Below are 9,502 nucleotides of genomic sequence, written 5' to 3' on the forward strand. Positions count from 1 at the left end.
GATTTTTTCCTAACATTACTGAGCACCTGCTAGGGGACTGCACTAAATACAGCAGACAAAAGTGCCTCAGGAATTCAGCCCCAAGATTTCTAGAGGATTCAATTTCTCACTAGCAGACACAAAATAATTCCTTACCCTCTCCGAACTTTGTGATGGATACAATGTCTGGATGACAAGACTCTTCCCCAGATTACTCTTTGCTGAAATGACGGCTGAGCATAGTATGGACCTAGCATTTCCAGTGAACGGTTCAATTTCAGTGTTAATTTTCCCCCAAGTTTCTATGTCAGCATAGATTCGTAGTAGAGTGAGTGGATGAACAAATTGATAGAGGTTTTTCTTCTGAGATGTTGAAGTCGACTTGCTTTGACTCCCAAGTAATTTCAAAACTGTTTTTTAAGAAATTGTTTCCAGTCTTGGAGTAGACGCTAGAAATCTGACAGAAGCTACGATATTAAATCTTTTTTGACGAAGGAAAGTGGTGTTTTTTTTTTAAATGTCTGAAATATAGAGATGTCTATATAGAATATATGCCTTTTGTTTTAGAAAATTAAGGGATTCCTCTGCATAAATAAATTGCAGATTTAATTTGGGAAAGAGCTGTCTTTTGCCTCATGCTTTAAGTAGCAAGGTATTTTTTAGTGAAACAATAGGCGCTAGTAGGTTTTACAAACTCAACACATTCACATAATAAAGATGAAGCTATGAAGCTACAAGGAAACAGGAATAAGGTATGTCATGACTACCTCAAGAGAAGTAATTTGAGCAATTAAGGAATAACTATGGCAAAAACAAAACAATAAGTAGAACCTATGGACTTGATTTCTGGGAAATTACTAGAGACTTTCACTTATTAGTCTGACCTGTTTAATTTTCTACACTGCTCAACTCTTACCTCAGTCAAGTTGATAAACCTCTCTTGCCTTGATATTCACAGCAATAAAATATTAGTAATAAAAGCACTTAACTCATTAGCTGGTATTGAGGGTTACGTGAATACATACATACTCACGTATATTTCTTAACACCATTCATGGTCAGTCATTTAACTATCATTTGTAAATGGATATATCTGATGGATGTCTACTGTTCAAAGGGTAGTAAAAATAAAATGGAACTATAAAATTTCTTTTTAAAATGTGCAGTCTAAAGTTCACTCTGAAAATGAACATTTGTGTTAGTCTGTTAGCACTAATGAGACATAAGTGATGGCACTAAATATTACTCCATTCCTCACAGAAGACTGTAGTGATCTCTTCAGAGCTGTGCCATACATTATATCAGGAAAGAATTCAGGTAAATTAACTTGAATCCATCACTCCAACTGGAAAAAAAAACTCTCAAAGGATGGACTCTATTGAAAATGTGTCAGTTACATGATCTCTTAAGTGTAATCAAAATTCAATCAGGCTATAATCTCACTTCAACATCATTTTAGTTGTAGAAAGCAGTGTTGTGCATAGGGCTTTGCAGTCAGAAGTAGGGCCCACTCTTGGTTTGCCATTGAGAAATATGTAAACTTAGGCCACTAAATTGGGCATACTAATTCCCAATTCCATCATATTATTGCAATGATTAAGTGAGAAATTAAGGAAAGGGCTATATATAGTGCTATAGATCCTGATTATCTATTGCTGAAATAACCTGGAGTTTGTGGCAGAGGCTCACTCTTCTCCAAACCATTTTTCTAACACTGCCACAGCTGGATTCCACTGCCCAATTTCCCTTATAGTGAGGTATGGTCCTGTAAGTAAGTGCTAACTATTGAGATATGACCAAAGTCATGTGCTCTGCCTGTGGGACTGGTCCATAAAATTTTCCCTGTTTGAACTCTCTTAAGTTCCTAATGTGCCTGCTGAATGGAGAACAGTTGAAGTCTTATAAGAGGATGGGATTATAAAATGTGTCCCTGAAAGTCTAGAAGACCTGTTTTTCATCAACTTGTAGTTTATTGAGGGGGTAAATTCTATTTTTTAAGCCACTGCAATTTAAGTTTTATTTGTTACAACTGCTAGAATTGTAAAGTTTAGATGTCCTTGTCAAGTCCAAAGCATGCTAAAAACTTTTAAAAAAGCAAACAAGAAAGAAAATGGGTAAGAAAAGAAAAGGAGAAGGAAAAGAAATGAAGAAAGAAATAAAAGGAAAATTGATCTTTTGATAAAAGTGAAAATAAATATAGATATTCTGACTAATATGTTGATGTCTAGAATGACCTTAGAAAAGGAATATTTCCTCACTTAATTGTTAATTGCTCTGATAAACTCACTACTTACCACCTCACAATAGCTCCATGGACTGGAGACCAAACCTTGAACACATGGGTCTTCTGGAAGACATTTTAAATCCAAAATGGAAAAACAGGTAAATCATGGTTCCTCTTTGAAGAAACTCAATTATAGTGCAGCACTGTGAAGTAAGAACTAGTAAATATGAATTTGAGAAATCTGAGCTGTGAGCTCTTTTTATGGAAAGGTGAGGAAGTCTCTCTGAAAAAAAAAATTCATTCTAAAAATTACTGATTTGATTATGATCATAATGCTTTCTTGCATCCAATGGCATTTTAAATTCTGCAGTTAAATTTTTAGTCTCCTTCCATTCTTACCTTATGGGTCACTGTTTGATTGATAGCATAGGTCTTCACATTCTATTAAGGACACAAATAGGCTTTTCTAAAATTTTTCCTCTTTTCCCATAGTAAATAATAATTTTGTCACATATGTTTTTCCTTGGAGTCTTCAAACGTATATGTGTTCTGTTTCCTTGTATTCTAGAATTCTGCATAGCTCATGTTGTGGTAGTGATTATTTTCCTATTTTATGTCAATGAGGGAGGTTCCTGCCAAATGATTACATTTCCTCCACTTCTTTTACTATCCTCTTGAAAACTGGTATATCTAACATTGTAGGACAGGTCAACTATGTGCTCCCTTGCCCAAATTCTGAAATCAAACAGATGTTCACATTTATCATTTACTGAGTGGCCTCCGTGAAACAGAATCTTTCCCTGATCCAATTGTCCAGTTGTCTGCCACGAGAGGAATTTATGTTGTCAAGAATCAGAGGCTATCTGTGGTTCTTCTTTAATCAGCTCTGATAAATGGAAAAACCACAAAGTTAAACACTGTGGGCTGTCAGCGTGTTTCCGAATATGACCTTATCTGTGGTTCTCTATTCCAGGGATCTATCCATCACTTTTTGTAACCAATTGTCTCCCAGTCTTTGCTATTTTTCTTGTGATTTCTCCTTTGTACATTCTGATTGAATAAATAGTTTGAAAGCTTACAACTTTTTTTTTTTTTTTTTGAGACGAGGTCATGTTATGTTGCCTGTACAGGTCTCAAACTCCTTGGCTCAAGTGATTGATCCTCTCACCGTAGTCTCCTAAGTATGTGGGACTTAAAAGTTTAAACTTTTCCCTATCAAATTTTCTCTTCTTTTTTAAGAGGACAAAATATATAAAATAGAATTTCTTGATTTGGCTTCTCATATAATGTAGTCAGTGGAAAGTCTTCCTAGACTCTTGCAAATGGTTTGTACTTATTTTTCAAAAACACACGATCTTTCAATGAGAAGAAAGGAAAGGTTATAATAAGAATCTTGGCATCATTTTAACGTTTTAACCTTAAATCTTCAGTCAATGATAATTTTACTATTTTTTTTTCATTTTATAACCAAAGGTGAAGATTTTAATTTGGTATGAAGCATTAGGAATAGATTTTGGAAGTGACTGTTGGACCAGAAATGAAGGTGTTGGTTTGTAATACAAGTTTGTCTGAATTTGGGAATCATTTCTATGGAGAAGTAGGAAAAAATAAAAATGAGAGAAAGTATTGGTGCTACACTGTCTGCTAGACCAGTGGAGCTTGCTACCATGTGGCCATGCCTTGAGGCAGGTAAAGACATGTGGGAGTTTCAATTTTGCACTCGTTTAAAATTCAGAAGTGATCAGTTCACTTTCAAAAGTAATCATGGAGTGGAGAGGTCAGAAGACCACATCCCTTCTTTGTATGGATTTCAGTCCTGAATACTCAAGATTAAGTAAAGTGAACATTTGGAATTCATTGTGGGTTTAAGATACAATAAAAATGCATATGTATCAGAAGAAAATTTTTGTTTTATTTTTCCCCTTTCTAGCAAAACACACATCTGAAAAAGGAATCAAGCATAATGTGAATTTCTGGCAGTTTTCCTGGGGCCTGGTATAAAATTTTTCCTGGACCTATGAGTAGAATTTCTGTATTCTAGCTTCCTCTGTCATTCCTCTGGGGCAATTACTCTAAACTTGAACTTATTTTTTAGGAGGAGTTCTTACTCTTTTTTAGCCATAAAATCCTCAGAAATTCCTGAGCTATTTCAGTGACTTAATAGGAAATGTAAACCAAATCCACTATATAGAACATGAGACAGTTATTCTGGGCAAGTCAGATGTGTTTTTGACATGACTGACTTTCACACAATTAATGCCTCACTTATTTGTTAAACATTGATTTTTTTTTTCAGTCAGGCTAACACTGTCAGTAGGCTTTAGGCTTGAATAATTGAAAAAAAAAATTGTAGGAACATGTTAATTTGGTAAGTGACCAGTGGAAGAAAAGCATGCATGTGGGATTGGTTTTCTAAACCACCATTTGTCCAAAGATCTATCTAAGCAGTTCTGAGGTCAGCTTTCTTTTGTGACTTTCCTAACACAGCTAGCTTATGCATGCAGATGGCATAAATAAGTTAATGTCTCAGGTAGGCAGCCTCTATAGAGGTTAGGGACAGAAAACATTACCAAGGTCAAGCTTTGGAAAGGAAAATTAACCCTTGGCTACTGACAAAAAGGCTTGATTGTTTTATTAGAGGAAGCTGAGTATAAGAGGACTGGGAAGAGAAGTGGCCATTGAACTTGACCTGAGAAGAAACAGACTACCAAATCCAGAGAAAGTGCCAAGACTTGATGTACAGAAACAGGAGTGCACAGCATATTTCACCATGAGGCTTTGATTATGACATTCTACAGTTCTTTGTCAAACGTCCCAGGGTCTTTTCTGGAAGGGTAAGTAAATAGTATCAGGACCAGGTGATTCTGGAATGTCAGTAAAATGGTTGTTACCCCCAAGGATGATTGTCCTCATTTTTAGAAAAACAGAACAAAGCCAGGCTCAGTGCTCAGTGCTACAGTGCTGGCCTAGCATGCAGGAGGTCTGGGTTCAATATCTGATACTAAGGGGGAAAAGAAGAAGAAGAAAAAAGAAAGAAAAGAAAAAGCAGAACAACTTCAATGGATATGGGTCCTGGAAAGGTCACATTTATTCTTTAAAAAATATTTATGAAATAGCTATTTTAGTTATTTTATTTTATAGATTGAACCCAGGGGTACTCTACAACTGAGCTAGATCTCCAGCCCTTTTTATTTTCTATTTTGAGACAGGGTCTCACTAAGTTTCTCAGGCTGTCTTCAAACTTGTGATCCTCCTGCCTGGAGCCTCCTGTCCTTGGAATTACAGTGTACACCACTGTGCCCAGCTGGAATAGCTGTTTAAATAACAGATATATCAGGTGCCAAGATTGGAAAGATGAAAACCAAAAAGACACTTTTGGACCACAATATAATCACATTTTGGGAAGGAAAAAATATACTGGCCACCTCTTCATAGATAACTGGAAAAGACTGGTTGATGGAAGAATTATGAAACAAAGTAAGTGGCTTTTAAAAGAGGAAAACATTTTGGTGACTACTAATACCTCTATATATGGATAATAATATGAATAAATGAAGTATTTAAACTTGGAAATAGAGGGGAGTATTTTTTATTAGGAAAAAAATGAATACATTTTATTATATTTGGTTTTTTGCAAAGGACCCTGGTCTAGATTTGGTAACAATAAAAATGAGATAGGGAGTAAAAATGGGGAAGAGAAATAAGACTTGAATAATCCAGTTATGTTTAAATACTAACAATAAACGGGACATTGTGTTTTTTGAAACATTTACTTAATTCAGGGAACAGACTCAAGAAATCAATTAAAAGAGACTATTAAAATTTAAACATCGTCTTTAACTGTATTTATGAAAATACAGAAAAAGATTATATAGATAAACATATGGGATTAAATAGAAAAACAAAACCTACTATTTTTAAAAGACAAATTTTAATCCCTTGCTGCATTGATCAAATTTATAGAAAATTTCAAGAAAGGTATATTTTAAATATCACAGATTAGTAGTAAGTTTTTTTTTTTTGGCATATATACTACCAAAGAGAGTACATAAATTTTTAAATTGTTATTAATAATGAGGTTTTTCTCCCTCCACGTGTTTCTTTCCCTCAATAATTTTGCACTTAGTACAATTTCTTACAAAAATTAAGTGTGAATAAATGCAAGTCAATTCATAAGTGTTGGATGTTTTAGCATTTTTACTTTTTTTTCCCCCAGTGCTAGGAATTGAACCCAGTACCTCACACATGCTAGACAAGTGCTTTACAACTGATCTACTTTCCCTGCATGTTGGATGTTTAGATTTTTTTTTTAGGAAACTCATAATTCTTGTTCAGACTTATCAAGAATTAGAGGCTTGAGAACATTTGAAGAAGCAAATCTAAGGATGGCCTGTGCATGGATCTGCAAAGTTTGTCCTGTATACTTTCTTCCTTTTAAAGAAATTTTTCCCTCAATTTTTAACTATAATTATGATCATATGTTAGTTGCAAAAATTATTGGGATCCACTGTGATATTCCCTACATGCATACCACGTGTAGATTGTGTCCACTCTTAATTCTTCCTTATCCCTTCCCCCTCTCCTCTCTTCCAACACCTATCCCTCTTTCATTTTCAGGTAATTTAATTTTTCATATGTGGGAGAACATGTACAGTACTTGTCTTTCTGTATCTAGTTGATTTTATTTATCATCATGTCTTCTGGTTCCTTCCATTTTCCTACAAATGGCAGAATCTCATTCTTCTTTATGGAGGAATAATACTCTATTATGTATATACACACAATATATATATATATATATATATATATATATATATATATATATACCCCATTTCTCAATTCATTTATCCATCAACACTACTTATCTTGGTTCCTTATCTTGGTTATTGGGAATACTGTCCCTTTCTTCTCATTACTAATGGAGTTTCTGATACTCACCTGGGTATGTGGCTCCCTGAAATAAAGACTATATTTCTTTCCTTCCTTCCTTTCCTTCCTTTCTTTTTATGAACAGGTGCATTTCTTATTTTATTATACATTTTTACTGGTGTGTTGTAATTGTACATAATGATGGAATTTGTTGTTACGTATTTGTACATGCACAGAGTTTGACAATATTATTTGGTCAATATCACTTCCCAACATTACCCGCCTCCCTCCTACCCCTTTGTCCCTTTCCTTTACTCATCTTCTTTTGATTTTCATGAGATTTACCCTTACCTTTCTTTTCCTGTTTCCTCTCTAGTTTCCCCACTTGAGAGAAAATATATGACCCTTGACCTTCTGAGTTTGACTTATTTTGCTTAACATAATGGTCTCTAGTTCCATCCATTTTCTTGCAAATGACATATTTCATTTTTCTTTATGGCTGAATAAAACTCCATTGTGTATACAAACCACATTTTCTTTATCCTAGGTCTGTAGATAGACACCTAGGCTGGTACCATAGTTTGGCTATTGTGAATTGTGCTGCTATAAACATTGGTATGCATGTATCATCGTAGTATGATGACTTTCATTGTTCAGGGTAAATACTGAGAAGTGGTATAGCTGGGTCATTTGGTGGTTCTATGCCTAGTCTTTTGAGAAACCTCATACTGATTTCCATAGTGGTTGTGCTAATTTACAATCCCACCAATGGTATATAAGTGTTCCCTTTTTTCACATCCTCCGGCATTTATTATTGTTTGTATTCTTGATAATTGCCAATTTGACTGGTGTGAGATGGAATCTCAATGTAGTTTTGATGTTCAGTTCCCTAATTGCTCATGAGGTTAAATATTTTTTCATATATTTGTTGGCCATTTGTATTTCTTCTTTTAAGAAGCGTTAAAGACCTCATTTCTTAGCCTTCCATCCAATTAAGTGTGCCATGTAAATAAGAAATGCCCAAAGAGATGTAAGGAGATATTTCATGTGAGACCTCTGGAGATTGTCCTTAATGGGAAGGTTTATACTGTGCTTTGTCTCTTCCCCTTCCAGAATGTGGACACAGTCAAGAGCCTAGCAAGCCAACCTGTGTGAGGCAGAATGCAAAGGAAAGCAGAACCTTGAAGCTGAAGGCAGCTGGGCTCTCACAACTTAGGACTGCCAGACCAGCCCTGACCTGTGAACCTCTGCATTGTCATTGTTGTTGCTGAGTAGAATTTTATGTAATTAAGCTCCTGCTTATTTGGAATTTCTGTATATGCAGTTAAACCTAATCCTAACCAATAGTGACCTAAATAACCCTAAAATTGTTACATACTTTACATACTTGTTGTGGATTCTATGGCTCTAGAGCATTTTCTGAGTGCTCTGGTATAGCATGAGTCTCTTTTAGTAGATTATACTACATTTTTCCTGGCTAAATGGATAAATGTTAAAATAATCCATCACCATATTTTGTCATATTCATGTCCACTATGTACAGTAATTCCAATGTCTCTTTTCCTAATTTGACAAAATTATTTTATTTTGTTTTGTATTTTATAAAAATGTATAAGTTATTTAATAAATGGTATAGAAAGATTAAGAATTTTTTCTTTGATTTATGTATTGGGGCACTTTTGAATTTTTTCTAATATATTAAAATATAATTTACATATACTAAAATTCACTAACTTTAGATGAACGGTATGGTGAGTTTTGATTAAAACTTGCTTATGTTACATAATCATATTACTCTCTCCAGAATCACAATATGCAATAAAACATTCCCACCACTCCAAAATCTCCCTCCCCTCTCCATCCCCCTTTCTTTATTTCTGATTTTTTTTTCTCTTTCAATTGTGGATGTCTTAATGTCCCAGTGTCATTTGTTAAAAGTAATTCATCCTTCATTGAATTACATTTTCACATTCGTTAAAATGTGTGGCTCTATTTAGTCTATTCCTTTTAATTACAGAGTAATATTCCCTTATATGAATATACCAGAATGTGTTTATTTACTCACCTGTTGTTGGACATTTGGTTATTTCTAGTTTTTGACTAGTGTGAATAAAGATGCTGTAAACTTGCACGTTTTAGTTTTTGTGTGAACATATGCTTGTATTTCTCTGGGTTAAATACCTAGGAGAGGGACTGAGGGATTTAATAGTAATTTTGGGTTGAACTTTATAAGAAGCCATTTCCAAAGTGGTACCATTTTGTATTCTCACCAGCAGTATTCAAGAGTTCCTGTTCTACATCCTTACCAACCCTTAGAATTGTCAGTGTCTTTGATTATAGCCACTCTGGTGGGTGTATCATGATATCTTTTGTTTTTAGAATGCATCTCTCTAATGGCTAATGATGTTGGGTATTTTTTTCACATGTGTT

General features: G+C 34.5%; 1 long non-coding RNA gene across 1 annotated transcript; it reads left to right on the top strand.

The window, feature by feature from the left end:
- Positions 1-4,496: 4,496 nt before the first annotated feature.
- Positions 4,497-9,203, top strand: LOC124106952 (uncharacterized). The gene is made up of 2 exons (XR_006856243.2): positions 4,497-5,037; positions 8,186-9,203. It is a non-coding gene; the product is annotated as an uncharacterized LOC124106952 (long non-coding RNA).
- The last annotated feature ends 299 nt before the right edge of the window (positions 9,204-9,502 follow it).

This window comes from Marmota monax, unplaced genomic scaffold (genome assembly GCF_021218885.2).
Source record: "Marmota monax isolate L192 unplaced genomic scaffold, Marmota_monax_Labrador192_F-V1.1 WCK01_AAM20220418_F8-fsc00003, whole genome shotgun sequence".
Lineage (NCBI taxonomy): Eukaryota > Metazoa > Chordata > Mammalia > Rodentia > Sciuridae > Marmota > Marmota monax.